General features: G+C 41.3%; 1 non-coding gene across 1 annotated transcript; it reads left to right on the forward strand.

The window, feature by feature from the left end:
- Positions 1-1,326: 1,326 nt before the first annotated feature.
- TRNAL-CAG (transfer RNA leucine (anticodon CAG)) lies at positions 1,327-1,409 on the forward strand. Its single transcript has one exon. It is a non-coding gene; the product is annotated as a tRNA-Leu (tRNA).
- Positions 1,410-15,719: the final 14,310 nt, after the last annotated feature.

The following is a 15,719-nucleotide window of genomic DNA, read 5'->3' on the forward strand; positions in this document are numbered from 1 at the left end:
CATTTTTTTTAAGATGCAAGTGTTCCATGGTTAATTTAGAATGTAATAGATTTTGTCTCTTGTTATGTAAATTATTAGTTTACTGTACCGTTAGCATTCGTTATAAAGCACACATGATTTTTGAATGTTTTCTGTAAATGACAATCAATGTTTCTTTCTTTAATGCTGATGAAAACATAAAACAATAAAAAAAGATATATAATAAATCCTTTAGAGCTGCCTGGAATGATTTCTTATTGTGGATGAAATGCCATATGACCAGGGACAAACAACCAAATATCGCATATGTGTGGATTATCTTAACAAAAAATGTATGTTGGGATGATTAAAACTTTATCAAAGATATTTTTAAAAGTGTTTACATCCTTTTATGTACTACTATCAAATGCCCTCTACTACAGAACTCCTACTGCAAGCTTCCATTATGGTACTCCTCATTCTAAGTGGTATTCTGCCATGCTCATTGTATTGCTTCCCTTAATAGTGCCTCAATTATATTTCGGGTGGTGCAGTGACATATTGGATAACAATCTTGGCTGCAGTGTTAGGTTCAAATTTTGGGTCCTCTCTTTGTCCTAGTAGGATTGACGTAGGTACTTACACAGTACAGTAGTCTCCTTTCATAGGCCTAATACATACTGTTAGGTTAACTGGTTTCCCTTAAAAACTAAAATTGGCTGGCATAAGTTAATTTCCTTTTCCTCCAATAATTGATCCTAGACTTCCTATGGAAGTTTATTGAGTGCACCCCAAGTTGATTGTTACTCTCTTCAGCTACTCCAGTAGTTTGAGCCCTATGGGATGAAACACACTATACAAATGTTAGCCAGTTAATATAGGTCCTTGTTATAGTGACTCTGTTGTACACATTCTGTCATAGGTGTCCACATTGTAGAGCTACCTATTTACAATATACCTGTGACTGTACTATTTTATTTTCCTCCTTTTAGAGATTAGTATGGAGTATGAAAGATCACATTACATTCAACCCGGTCAAGGTTCACAACATTGACCCCACTTTGAGCAAAAAAAAAAAAAACCTTACTGGCTCCAAGAAGACTTAGACCACATTCATAACATTCTCTTCCTAAAAAGAGAGCGGCCGTATTCCGTTCTTCTGGATGGCCAAGAAGCCAACACTGGTGCTTATGCCACCATTCATGGGTTGGCCTAATAACGGTAGCTATGATTCTAGAGCTGGAGGCTGCCTTACTTCTGCCCTCAACGGCTAGGTGCCATTCATATGTCTTGATTGAAGGCTTCGTAGAAGACCACAATTCAGCTCTCTCAACCACCCCACTTTCCGGTGGCACAATGCATCTCTGTGTCAGGATGGCCGAGCGGTCTAAGGCGCTGCGTTCAGGTCGCAGTCTCCCCTGGAGGTGTGGGTTCAAATCCCACTTCTGACAGCGTTTGCATGGTTTTTTCACGGTTCCCCTACCTGCTGGTCTTTCACAGCCAAGAACGTTTTTTTTTTTTTTTTAACACATTTACACGACTGAGCACTGTGGCTCTATAGCTCAGGGGTTAGAGCACTGGTCTTGTAAACCAGGGGTTTTGAGTTCAAATCACACTAGGGCCTAAGTGTTTCTTCATGCGCTGTGTCTTTCTTTCCTGACAACCTATTTTCTTTCACCAGCTGTCTTATCAAAAACCGCCACTGCCTCTAGGTCAACTCCCCTTAGTATGGACACTACCTTCTTCGAATTTCCCCTTCACCCTTTGCATTGTTATTCTTCATCTATACAATGGGTCTTATGTCACATGATGCAATCACCACAATAATATTGGGCTGGGGAACCGAGAGAAACCAGGAGACCAGCAGCTGAAGACTAGTCTTGGAACAGGGAATCTGATGCTTTTAAATTCCATGGCAATCTCTACAGGAAAGGGGTCTAGTCTTGGATTAGCAGATTTACAGTCAGCAGTTTTTTAATGGACATTTCAGATGGGCAAAATATGTATTTACAGATTGTTCATCAATTTACAGACAGTAAACATCCTTGGTGAAACACTGTTTGTTCATATACTAAAATATTCTTTGCAAAATTTTCAAGAGTGAAAAAATACATCAAACATAAATGTACTCGAAATTGAAGGGAGCTTTTTCATATAATAATAATATACTGTATTTTGCCTAAAATTATGAAAAATGGTGTTACTGTACTATACAAAAAGTGCCTGCTAAGGCCAGTTACTTTTAAAATTGTTGCTTCTTCAAAATTGTCTATTAAAGATTTGTATTGATAAAAGAAAAGATTTGCTGCCATAGCATATGGTTTCTTGAGCCTTTTGCAAACAATATCCTTCTTATATGGATAGTTTATTGGGTGTGGTGGAACATCTCTAAGTAGCATACTATATTTAAATTAAATACAGACACTCCCATTTGTTGGCATACTTGTAGAAACAAGTATTAAAAACTGTTAAAAAGTGTCACATTTAAGAAATTATAATCCAATGTATCTCAGGGAAGGGTTCCAAATGATTTTCAATAAACTGACAACATATAGCTCTACAAGTTCTCAGATGGGCTGGTGTAATTGGGGTTAATTTGTGCTGCTATCCGCTTTTCAGATTTAGTCAGTGCTAAACAAATAATGTACTTTACAATTTGTAGACAAATGTATCCTACAATTATTGTAGTAGGCTGTAGTATGCAGTAGCACCAGTAAATTATAATTATTTTCTACCTGAGTTGTCCTAAGGTGCGTACACACATGCGACTATAGTCGTTTGTAACGATCGTTCCCCGATCTTTACCAACGACGATCGTTACAAAAAACGAACCAACGACTATTAAGGCAAACGACGAACGAGGCAAATCGCTACAAAACAAAGTTCTGTCTTGGCGGATTTTTACCACCGACGATCGTTAGCAAAAGTGGTACATCGTTGGAAACGATCGTTCGTACCAGGCTGGACATGCGCATTTCACTTTTTCTCCAAGGAACTTTACAATTTTATGCGCAGGCGCATTAAGTGCTTTTACGTGGTGTAACATTCGTTCTAACGATGTGATCGTTACACACTTTTTACAACTAACTTTACTTCGGTCGTTCTTTCGTCAATTAAAAGATCGTTCGTCGTTGACAACGAACGATCGTTGTCGCATGTGTGTACGTAGCATTAGACTAGTAGTCACTCTGTATATCTGGAATTCTCAGAGAAAAGTTAATTAGCGCACACTATGGCAAAGTGTTAGACTATTTGCATACCTTTGAAAAAGCCGCGTGCTAATTTAGGTGCAACGTTAAAGAACAATAATGGTGAATGACAATAACCCTCCCTACCTGGGTAACTAATAACCCTCCCTCCCAGGCAACAAATAACCCTCCCTCCCAAAGCAACGAATAACCCTCCATCCCCAGGCAACAAATAACCCTCCCACCCAAGGCAACTAATAACTCTCCCTCCCTGGCCAACTAATGACCCTCCCTCTCCAGCCAACTAATGACCCTCCCTCTCCAGCCAACTAATGACCCTCCCTACCTGGGCAACTAATATCCCTCCCTTAGGCACCACCAAGGGGGTCTTAGGGTTAGGCCCCACCAGGGGGGTCTTAGGAGTAAGCCCCACAAGGGGAGTCTTAGAGTTAGGCAGTACCAGGGTGATTTTAGGGTTGGGCACCACCAAGGGGTTCTTAGGGTTAGGCACCACCAGGGGAGAGTTCTGTGCGAGAAGAGGGAGAGGTTAGGTTATAGTTAGATTCACCATTAACTGTAAATATACCAATAATGTAATACCACAATTAAATCGCTACTTACCGTTTTTTGTTACCGATTTTGTTATTTAATGTTGTGTTTAAATTGTTATTTACGGATATTGTTAGTAATATCATTTAACGTTGCGCCTAAATTAGTTTGCGACTTTTTCAAATGTATGCTATATACAGTAGGTTGATTCACAAATCTGTTCTTATGAATTATCTCCCCTTGTCTGACTTAACTTACACTTTACCTCCCTTTCTGTTTTATCTTAAAAATTATCTGTCCTTAAGCCTCATACACACGCTCAACAAAAGTCTTTTAAATGCACAATTATCAAACAACTTTTGTTGTTGAAACAAGTTGAAACAATTAAAAAAAAGTTGTTTGCTATTGTTCAAACAACTGATAAGACGTAGCTCAAGTCAATCCAACAGTTGGAAACAACAAAAGTTGTTTGATAATTGTGCATTTAAAAGACTTTTGTTGAGTGTGTGCATGAGCCTTTACTTATTTATCTCATGATGAATTATCTCTCTTTATCTAACTTTACCATGCTTTATCTCATGATTTATGTCTCCATTTCTATTTACTGTATCTCATATCTCTCCTTATAGTTTAGGTGAATAATAAAATATGTTTTGTGAATCAACACGTGTGTGCTGATTGCTCCTACAAGAAAGTTCAGTCCTGTTATTCTCAATAAAACTTTTGACTATCTGTGTTCTGTATAGGATGAGTGAAAAAGCTCAGATAGTTAAAGGGGATTTAAAGTGGGGGGATATGGAGGCTGACATTTTTTTTCCTTTTAAATAATTCAAATTGGCTGTCTTGCTCATACTTTGCCTCTAATACAGACATATACCCTGAACAAACATGCATATCAGATTTTCTAACCCAAGACAGAGCAGATTGGCCACATGCTTATGTCAGGTACACGATTCAGATACTACTGCAGCCAAACAGATCAGAAAGAATGCCAGGCAACTGGTATTGTTTAAAAGGAAATAAATATGGCAGCCAACTGTATATATCTTCTCAATTCAGGTTCCCTTTAACCTTCCTGGCAGTAACCCCGAACGTAGTTCGGGGTAAGCCGCGCAGGAGGATTTCTCAGGCCCGGCTGGGCTGATTTGCATAATTTTTTTTATGCTACACGCAGCTAGCACTTTGCTAGCTGCGTGTGCACACCGATCACCGCCACTCCGCGCTGATTCGCCACTACCCGCCGCGCCACCCCCCCCGACCCCTTGCGCAGCCTGGCCTATCAGCGCCAGGCAGCGCTAAGGGGTGGATCGGGACTCCCGATGATGTCGATGACGTCATCACGACTGGGAAAAGCCCTCCAGGAAATCCCGTTATGTGAACGGGATTTCCTGATTGCAGATCGCCGGAGGTGATCGGAGCGGGTGGGGGGATGCCACTGCACAGCGGCTATCATGTAGCAAGCCCTAGGCTCGCTACATGATTTAAAAAATAAAAAAATTAAACAAAAACTTCTGCGATGCCCCCTAGCGGTTTTTAATAGACCGCCAGGAGGGTTAATGCTGAAAAACATGTTTATGATTTTAAAACAAAGTACTGCTCCCTCAACAACTCTTATACTTTTCATTGGGTTAACCTCCCTGGCATTCAATTTCCACAGGATTTCTGTGCAAAAAGTGATCCAATTATTTTCATAACCTTTTTTTCTTGTAACTTGCCAAAATGGGTAAAGCAAGGGTCTAGTATACAGTGCAGGAGAGTATTGATGTGTATGCACGTCAATATTGTTCACAGCATGTTTTGTATTGACGTGTATAACCTTCAATACTGCTAGGGAGGTTAAAATAAAATTAGAGTGTAATCTGGAATTCTTTTTAACATGGTGTGATTATGAAGAATGTAAATGGCAAACAATAATCTCCATTCTATTTCAAAAAGGTTGGGATGAACAGGTCTGAGGCTACTCCTTTTGGTTCTTCGTTATGCACCTGATGAAGGAACCGCAAGTCTGTAACATGTAGTGTCACTGTTCCGCAAAATAAGCAAGTTTTTGTAGCCAATGGAGTGCCGCCTCTTCATAACATTTGGTTGTAATGTGACGGTCAGAGCAATCCGGTTGAGGCTTGGCACCGGCTTGTTCTCAGGTACTGTCACCTGGGTGCTGTCCCCCTGGAGTGTTTTCTTAACTTCTTTTGGTTCCCCTGTTTATAATAAAATTGATGGTCTGCTACCTATGGATAGGTATCTTGGTAAGATATTGTGACATGTTTTCAGAATGTAAGAGTACATTAGTACTTACCAAGATGATGTACAGGAACACACAGGGTTGAAAATTGTACATTGCTGTTTCAGGAAATTATCATGTTCAACATCTATAGTGCTTTTTTTTTTTTACTTTATCCAGTTAGCCTTGGATTTGTTACAAAAAGCATTCAGTGCAGGTGCTACAAATGACTACAACTGCTTTACTGCTTTTTCAGTAACCTTTTTGCAATCCTTATTATAATCAGGTATAACCCAGATGAATATTGCTAAATTTTGCTAACTAATAAAACTAAAAAAAAAATCCAGACAAGGTTTTCTGGATCACACAGGCTCTCCACTCTTAATAAATCAGAACCCCCCAAAAAAACATAGATACCTATGCTGCTTGCCTCACTTTTCTGCTTTGCAAACTTTGCTGATTACGCTTATGACGATTAGCGTGTTTACTTTGCCTAGAGGATTCAGCCTGTCACTACTTATGTGGCTGTTTTACTACTTCTAACGATGGCTGTTTGACATTAACCTCTTGAGGCCCGCAGTGCTAAACCCCCCTAGTGACCAGGCCATTTTTAGTAAAATAGACCACTGAGGCTTTAAGGCCAAGGGCCGCACAACACAGCACACAAGTGATCCCCCCCCCTTTTTCTCCCCACCAACAGAGCTTTGTCTGATTGCTCCCCCATGTTTATTTTTTTTTGTATAAATATTTTTGTTAGTGTCTTTTAATGAAAAAAAACTGTTTCTTTACATTTCTTCCCTCCCTCCCCACAGCCAGCCAATTACAGCGATCGGCTGTCATGGGTTTCTGCTTATGAAAGCTGATCACTCTCTTGTCCCCCAGGGGGACAGCCGTGTGACACGGCTGTCCACAGTACAGCGCTGCTGCCGATCGCAGCACTGTACATGTAAATAGAAGGCGATCACGCCGTCTAACAGTCTCCCGAGCGGCAATAGCCGCTTGGAGACTGAAGGCGGGGCGGAGCTCCGCCCCCCAAGCAGGAGATGCGCGCGCAGCCTGCGCGCGATCTCCTGCATTAGCTGGCCCCAGGACTTTACGCCAATCGGCGTTAGGCAGTCCTGGGGCTGCCACCGCAGCCACGCCCATCGGTGTGACGTGGTCGGGAAGAGGTTAAGAGGGGCCCCTATCATCAGTGGACTTCCTCCCTATGCCGACCTTGATTATGGCATTTTGTGATATCCTTCTTAACAACTAAATACTATTAAAGCTGTTGATTGTTTCAGCGCCAGGGACTAAATTTGTTCTGTGTATGTACTCTTTATAAATCAGGTCCTTGAAGTCACTAACCCAGAACAAGTATGCATATCAGATGTTCTGATTTGGCCTAATGTAAATGAACGAATGACAATCTTGAAGCCAGACCCATTTTATTAGAACAAGGTCAACAATGGCAGCATTATTAATCCCTCACTTTAGATCCACTTTAAGGTATTTATAATGCATTTTGAACATGTCATATTTAAGTCCTATTTTAGTACTTTGTGTAGCTGTACTGTTAGCATGTACGAATTGCAGCTTAGAATGTTAGCCTATAGAGGAAAAACAGTAGGTGTTACAGGCTTAATTGTCATTCACCACCTCAAAACATCACTGTGATATCAAGATAATTTAAAAACAAAACGTCCATATGGCTGAGGCTTAGGGCATTTACACTAACAATTGTGCACCAATAGATTTAGGGAGGCACAGTCGGGTGGGGCGAAAGCACATGTGGGTGAGGGGATGAGGCCAATAAAGCAGTTCTTGTCTCTCTTTGCTGCACTGTCACCCAACCAGAGATAGATCCTTTGACAGAAATCAGGAACCCTGGCTTACTGCCCTTTTCCGATAAAGATCCTACTTACTTGACTTGGTTGACAAGTAAGATAAGTATGGGTACCATTTAACCACTTCCCTACCACTGTTTTTTTTCCGCTTCTGTACCAGAGAAATGTTTCACATCCCACTCCTCACATTCATTCGCCAATAACTTTTTTTGCTACTTATCACACTGAAATGATCTACAGTGGGTTGCAAAAGTATTCGGCCCCCTTGAAGTTTTCCACATTTTGTCACATTACTGCCACAAACATGCATCAATTTTATTGGAATTCCATGTGAAAGACAAATGCAAAGTGGTGTACACGTAAGAAGTGGATCGAAAATCATACATCATTCCAAAAATTTTTTACAAATAAATAACTGCAAAGTGGGGTGTGCGTAATTATTCGGCCCCCTGAGTCAATACTTTGTAGAACCACCTTTTGCTGCAATTACAGCTGCCAGTCTTTTAGCGTATGTCTCTAACAGCTTTGCACATCTAGAGACTGAAATCCTTGCCCATTCTTCTTTGCAAAATAGCTCCAGCTCAGTCAGATTAGATGGACAGCGTTTGTGAACAGCAGTTTTCAGATCTTGCCACAGATTCTCGATTGGATTTAGATCTGGACTTTGACTGGACCATTCTAACACATAGATATGTTTTGTTTTAAACCATTCCATTGTTGCACTGGCTTTATGTTTAGGGTCATTGTCCTGCTGGAAGGTGAACCTCCGCCCCAGTCTCAAGTCTTTTGCAGTCTCCAAGAGGTTTTCTTCCAAGTTTGCCCTGTATTTGGCTCCATCCATCTTCCCATCAACTCTGACCAGCTTCCCTGTCCCTGCTGAAGAGATGCACCCCCCGAGCATGATGCTGCCACCACCATATTTGACAGTGGGGATGGTGTGTTCAGAGTGATGTGCAGTGTTAGTTTTCTGCCACACATAGCATTTTGCATTTTGGCCAAAAAGTTCAATTTTGGTCTCATCTGACCAGAGCACCTTCTTCCACATGGTTGCTGTGTCCCCCACATGGCTTGTGGCAAACTGCAAACATGACTTCTTATGCTATCTGTTAACAATGCCTTTCTTCTTGCCACTCTTCCCATAAAGGCTAAATGTGTACAGTACATGACTAATAGTTGTCCTATGGACAGAGTCTTCCACCTGAGCTGTAGATCTCTGCAGCTCGTCCAGAGTCACCATGGGCCTCTTGACTGCATTTCTGATCAGCGCTCTCCTTGTTCGGCCTGTGAGTTTAGGTGGATGGCCTTGTCTTGGTAAGTGTACAGTTGTGCCATACCCCTTTCATTTCTGAATGATCGCTTGAACAGTGCTCCGTGGGATGTTCAAGGCTTTGGAAATCTTTTTGTAGCCTAAGCCTGCTTTGAATTTCTCAATAACTTGATCCCTGACCTGTCTTGTGTGTTCTTTGGACTTGTTGCTCCCAATATTCTCTTAGACAACCTCTGAGGCCCTCACAGAGCAGCTGTATTTGTACTGACATTAGATTGCACACAGGTGCACTCTATTTAGTCATTAGCACTCATCAGGCAATGTCTATAGGCAACTGACTGCACTCAGATCAAAGGGGGCTGAATAATTATGCACACACCACTTTGCAGTTATTTATTTGTAAAAAATGTTTGGAACCATGTATGATTTTCATTCCACTTCTCATGTGTACACCACTTTGTGTTGGTCTTTCATGTGGAATTCCAATACAATTGATTCATGTTTGTGGCAGTAATATGACAAAATGTGGAAAACTTCAAGGGGGCCGAGTACTTTTGCAACCCACTGTATATATAATTTTTTTGCGTGACAAACTAGGCTTTCTATGGGCAGTACTTTTTGCCAAGAATTTTTTTTTTATATATACATTTTACAGGGAAGAAGAAGAAAAAAATTGCAAAAAATCATAATTTTTCAGCTTTCAGCCATTGCAGTTTAAAAAATAAAATGTGCTAAACACATTTTTTGTCCATTTGTCTCATTTATTACAACATTTAATTTGTGTCTCTAGTACAATGTATGGCGATAATATTTTATTTGGAAATAAATGTGTATTTTTTTTACGTTTAGTGTTTCTTGATAATGTAGCAATAATTACAAGCCTTGACTTCTGAAAGCAACAGTAATATACCCTTATGAAATACATATTAAAAAAATAGTCCCTAAGGTAACTATTTGTTGTTTTTTTTTAACCCATTCAGGTTCCGTGGTTTTCACGTGAGAAATGTTCACCTCCCATTCATTAGCCTATAACTTTATCACTACTTATCACAATGAACTGATCTATATCTTGTTTTTTCCACCACCAATTAGGCTTTCTTTGGGGGGTACATTTTGCTAAGAGCCACTTTACTGTAAACGCATTTTAACAGGAAGAATAAGAAAAAAATGGAAAAATTCATTATTTCTCAGTTTTCAGCCATTATAGTTTTAAAATAATACATGCCTCCATAATTAAAACTCACATATTGTATTTGCCCATATGTCCCGGCTATTACACCGTTAAAATTATGTCCCTATCACAATGTATGGCGACAATATTTTATTTGGAAATAAAGGTGCATTTTTTCCATTTTGCATCTATCACTATTAACAAGTTTAAAATAAAAAAAAATATAGAAATATTTCATCTTTACATTGATATTTAAAACGTTTAGACCCTTAGGTAAATATTTACATGCTTTTTGTTTTTTTTATTGTAATGGTTTTTTTTTTTTTATAGTAAACATTTTATTTGGGTAGTTTTGGGAGGGTGGGGGGTAAACAATACATTTATAATGTAAATGTGTGTTCATTTTAATTTATTTTTATTTTCAGTTGTAGTATTACTTTTTGGCCACAAGATGGCGGCCATGAGTTTGTTTACATGACGTCACTCTAAGCGTAACACACGCTTAGAGTGGCGCATCGGGGAGGGAACGGCCAGAAAAGGCGCAGCTTCCGAGAGAAGCTGTCGCTTTTTCAGCGGGGGAGAGGAATCAGTGATTGGGCACCATAGCCCGATACATTGATTCCCTGGCTACTGAATCCGCGGCCGGGAGTGCGCGTGCACGCGCTCGATCGGCCGTGGGGGGCGCGCGGTAGCGCACATGGATCCTGGACGTAGTTTCTACGTCCAGCAACCAAAATAGGTTAATGATATAGTTTTGTTTATATTTTATTTATAAGGAAGGGGTTGGAAACTAATAATACATTATTACATTTTTCTATGTAAAATGTATTATGGTGAATTTTACTTTTTGGCCACAAGGTGACACTACACTTAGTTCCTGTGACGGTCTGCTGTTAATTGTAGACAGGAACTAGTGTGTGTATCAGTTTGCTTTGGTCTTGAATGAGAGCTGCCTCTCACTGCCGCAAGCTCCCATTCATCACGGGCACAGTGATCGGGACTGGGAATAATTGCAGCCATTGTGAATGGAAACGGTGCGGTGATCAGCAACAGCGGTGGTAAGTAAACAATGTGTATATATACGCCCCTGATCCACAAGTGAAGTAAACAGGCATATATATATACGTGCCAAGGATCCGGAAGTGGTAAAGATTAGTCAATGATTTTAACTATTTCTGAAAGTAGAGCTTAATATCAAATTTCCAAACTAAACTAATAATTTTAGCATTAAAGAAGGCAACATAAACATTTACATCAACATTCTATGAAGGGTTTTGGAAAAGATGCCAACCAATGCTGTTTTTTTGTTTTTGTTTTTTTTTTTTAAATAAAAATTGCCTGTTAATACCTGTATTATCAGGTAGAGAAAGAGGTATAGAATTAGAGTTGGCACTCTTTTCCAATAGTTTTCTTTTCCAGTAGTTCCCCATCAGGTCCGCTGTTCTGCCTGTCAATGGGAGGGTACATTTTTGAATACGTATGAGCGGTTCATTTTTATTGGCCGGCACTCATCTGTGTGGTTTTCCATCAAGTCCGCAGAAGTGTATTTTTGCAGAATATGCCGGTGCTTTTACTCCTTGGTTGGCGCATTGGAAATTGGAACTGCTGGTGTTTTATTGGCTCCTGTAGGAGCCTGGGAGTATATAGTTTATGGAGATGTGGGTTAAAGGGACACTTAAGGCTTGAAAAAAATGAGTTTTACTCACCTGGGGCTTCCACCAGCACCCTGTAGCGGTCCGGTGCCCACAAAGTCTCTATCAGATGCTCCTGTCCCCCGCCGGCAGCTACTTCCTGTTTTGGCGACAGGCGCCGACAGGCTGGGAATATGAGTGATTCTTCGGGTTCCAGGCCGCAATAGCGCCCTCTATACTGCTATTGCGGCCAGGAATGCAAAGAATCACTCACGTTCCCAGCCTGTCGGTGCTTGTTGCCGAAACTGGAAGTAGCTGCCAGCGGGGGACAGTAGCATCTGATGAAGAATGCGTGGGCACCGGACAGCTGCAGGGGGCTGGTGGAAGCCCCAGGTGAGTAAAACTCTCTTTTTTGAGCCTTAAGTGTCCCTTTAAATTGGCTTGAGAAAGGGAGGATGCACTTCTTGAAACTTTGCCTATATGTTTAACCTATGCCTTAACTTATGACAAGATTAATGAAAAGACGGTGTTGAGTCTTCCATTCTTCTTCTGCAACACTTGTAAAAACATCCTTCCATAAATGACCGCTCGGCCCTCAGGGCAAATGCATAAAATGTCTTCATAAGAAAAAACTCTACATCATTAAAAGTTGATATTTGTCGGCAGCAGCGAGACCTTGCCATAGCCTGACCAGTGGTGCTCAAATACCCCTTTTTAAAATTCGAGTTTGGTCGAATTCGAATAGTAAATTATTCGAGGTCAGTCGAATATTCGAGTCGAATAATTTTTACTATTCGATTCGACCTCGGACTTCGAGCTCACTATTCGAGTCGGTATTCGAGCTCACTATTCGAGCTGACTATTCGAATTGGCCTTAAATAGCTTCCAACACTTGTTTTGAGGGTGAATGATGCAAGAAACATCTTTTTTTCCAAGTAACAACAGCAAGTGATTATGTGGGGATGTTCCTTTAAAAAAAAATGTGGAAAGAGAAGTTGTGTCCTTAATTTTGTTCAGTAGTGTTACTGTATATACTTGTTCTTCTTCTTCTTTATCTTTCTTCTTCTTCTTCTAGATCTTCTTCTTCTAGATCTTCTTCTTCTTCTTCTATATTGTCTTCTTCTTCTTCTTCTTCTTCTTCATCATCTTCTTCTTCTTCATCATCATCATCATCTTCTTCTTCTTCTTCTTCATCATCTTCTTCTTCTTCTTCATCATCTTCTTCTTCATCTTCTTCATCTTCTTCTTCTTCTTCATCTTCATCTTCTTCTTCTTCTTCATCTTCATCTTCTTCATCTTCTTCTTCTTCATCTTCTTCTTCTTCTTCATCTTCTTCTTCTTCTTCTTCATCTTCTTCTTCTTCTTCTTCATCTTCTTTTTCTTCTTCTTCTTCTTCTTCATCTTCTTCATCATCTTCTTCATCTTCTTCTTCTTCTTCTTCATCTTCTTCTTCTTCATCTTCTTCATCTTCTTCTTCTTTTTCATCTTCTTCTTCATCATCTTATTCATCTTCTTCTTCATCTTCTTCTTCATCTTCATCTTCTCCTTCTCCTTCTCCTTCTTTTTCAATATCGTCTTCTTCTTCTTCACGTATTTCTCTTTTCAATTTTTTTTTTAAAGAAATGCAGCTATTTTTGAGCGTAACAAATAGCTGGTGGGCGCACGCATGTTGGAAGCGCCATTGTATGTGCTCCCTGGCAGTGGAAACACAAAGACAGCAGGAGGTAAATTCAGCAGCAGGAGGAGGAGGATGAGTGTGTGGCAGCAGGCAGTCAATGAGGCAGGCAGCTCGCCGTGACATAATAGCCCTGGTACCTAGCGGTGATACCAGGGCTGTAAATAAACACAACAGGAGGTACCAGACAGCGGTCGTGCAGCCCACATTGTGTCCAATACACAACTGGGACAACACAGTTTTCAACCCGGGCACCTCAGAAAAATTAAACCTTTTTTTTTTTTTTTAATGGTTTGTTTGGTTTTGGTTTTGCAACCAATATAGCTATTGTTTGACGTAATAGCTGGTGGCAGAGTGGCAGCAGAAGGTAATTCTGTGTACCCTGGCAGTGGGAAACACAGACAGACAGCAACAGCAGCAGGAGGAATGGAGGAGTAATGTGAGCAGCTATTGTTTGACGTAATAGCTGGTGGCAGAGTGGCAGCAGAAGGTAAATCATCTGTGTAGTGTACCCTGGCAGTGGGAAACACAGACAGACAGCAGCAGCAGCAGCAGGAGGAGGTATGGAGGAGTAGTGTGAGTGTGGCAGCAGGTAGGCAGCGTGACATAATAGCCCTGGTACCTAGCGGTGATACCAGGGCTGTAAATAAACACAACAGGAGGTCCCAGACAGCGGTCGTGCAGCCCACATTGTGTCCAATACACAACTGGGACAACACAGTTTTCAACCCGGGCACCTCAGAAAAATTAAACCTTTTTTTTTTTTTAATGGTTTGTTTGGTTTTGGTTTTGCAACCAATATAGCTATTGTTTGACGTAATAGCTGGTGGCAGAGTGGCAGCAGAAGGTAATTCTGTGTACCCTGGCAGTGGGAAACACAGACAGACAGCAACAGCAGCAGGAGGAATGGAGGAGTAATGTGAGCAGCTATTGTTTGACGTAATAGCTGGTGGCAGAGTGGCAGCAGAAGGTAAATCATCTGTGTAGTGTACCCTGGCAGTGGGAAACACAGACAGACAGCAGCAGCAGCAGCAGGAGGAGGTATGGAGGAGTAGTGTGAGTGTGGCAGCAGGTAGGCAGCGTGACATAATAGCCCTGGTACCTAGCGGTGATACCAGGGCTGTAAATAAACACAACAGGAGGTCCCAGACAGCGGTCGTGCAGCCCAAATTGTGTCCAATACACAACTGGGACAACACAGTTTTCAACCCGGGCACCTCAGAAAAATTAAACCTTTTTTTTTTTTTTAATGGTTTGTTTGGTTTTGGTTTTGCAACCAATATAGCTATTGTTTGACGTAATAGCTGGTGGCAGAGTGGCAGCAGAAGGTAATTCTGTGTACCCTGGCAGTGGGAAACACAGACAGACAGCAACAGCAGCAGGAGGAATGGAGGAGTAATGTGAGCAGCTATTGTTTGACGTAATAGCTGGTGGCAGAGTGGCAGCAGAAGGTAAATCATCTGTGTAGTGTACCCTGGCAGTGGGAAACACAGACAGACAGCAGCAGCAGCAGCAGGAGGAGGTATGGAGGAGTAGTGTGAGTGTGGCAGCAGGTAGGCAGCGTGACATAATAGCCCTGGTACCTAGCGGTGATACCAGGGCTGTAAATAAACACAACAGGAGGTCCCAGACAGCGGTCGTGCAGCCCACATTGTGTCCAATACACAACTGGGACAACACAGTTTTCAACCCGGGCACCTCAGAAAAATTAAACCTTTTTTTTTTTTTAATGGTTTGTTTGGTTTTGGTTTTGCAACCAATATAGCTATTGTTTGACGTAATAGCTGGTGGCAGAGTGGCAGCAGAAGGTAATTCTGTGTACCCTGGCAGTGGGAAACACAGACAGACAGCAACAGCAGCAGGAGGAATGGAGGAGTAATGTGAGCAGCTATTGTTTGACGTAATAGCTGGTGGCAGAGTGGCAGCAGAAGGTAAATCATCTGTGTAGTGTACCCTGGCAGTGGGAAACACAGACAGACAGCAGCAGCAGCAGCAGGAGGAGGTATGGAGGAGTAGTGTGAGTGTGGCAGCAGGTAGGCAGCGTGACATAATAGCCCTGGTACCTAGCGGTGATACCAGGGCTGTAAATAAACACAACAGGAGGTCCCAGACAGCGGTCGTGCAGCCCACATTGTGTCCAATACACAACTGGGACAACACAGTTTTCAACCCGGGCACCTCAGAAAAATTAAACCTTTTTTTTTTTTTTAATGGTTTGTTTGGTTTTGGTTTT

This window comes from Hyperolius riggenbachi, chromosome 1 (assembly GCF_040937935.1).
Source record: "Hyperolius riggenbachi isolate aHypRig1 chromosome 1, aHypRig1.pri, whole genome shotgun sequence".
NCBI lineage: Eukaryota > Metazoa > Chordata > Amphibia > Anura > Hyperoliidae > Hyperolius > Hyperolius riggenbachi.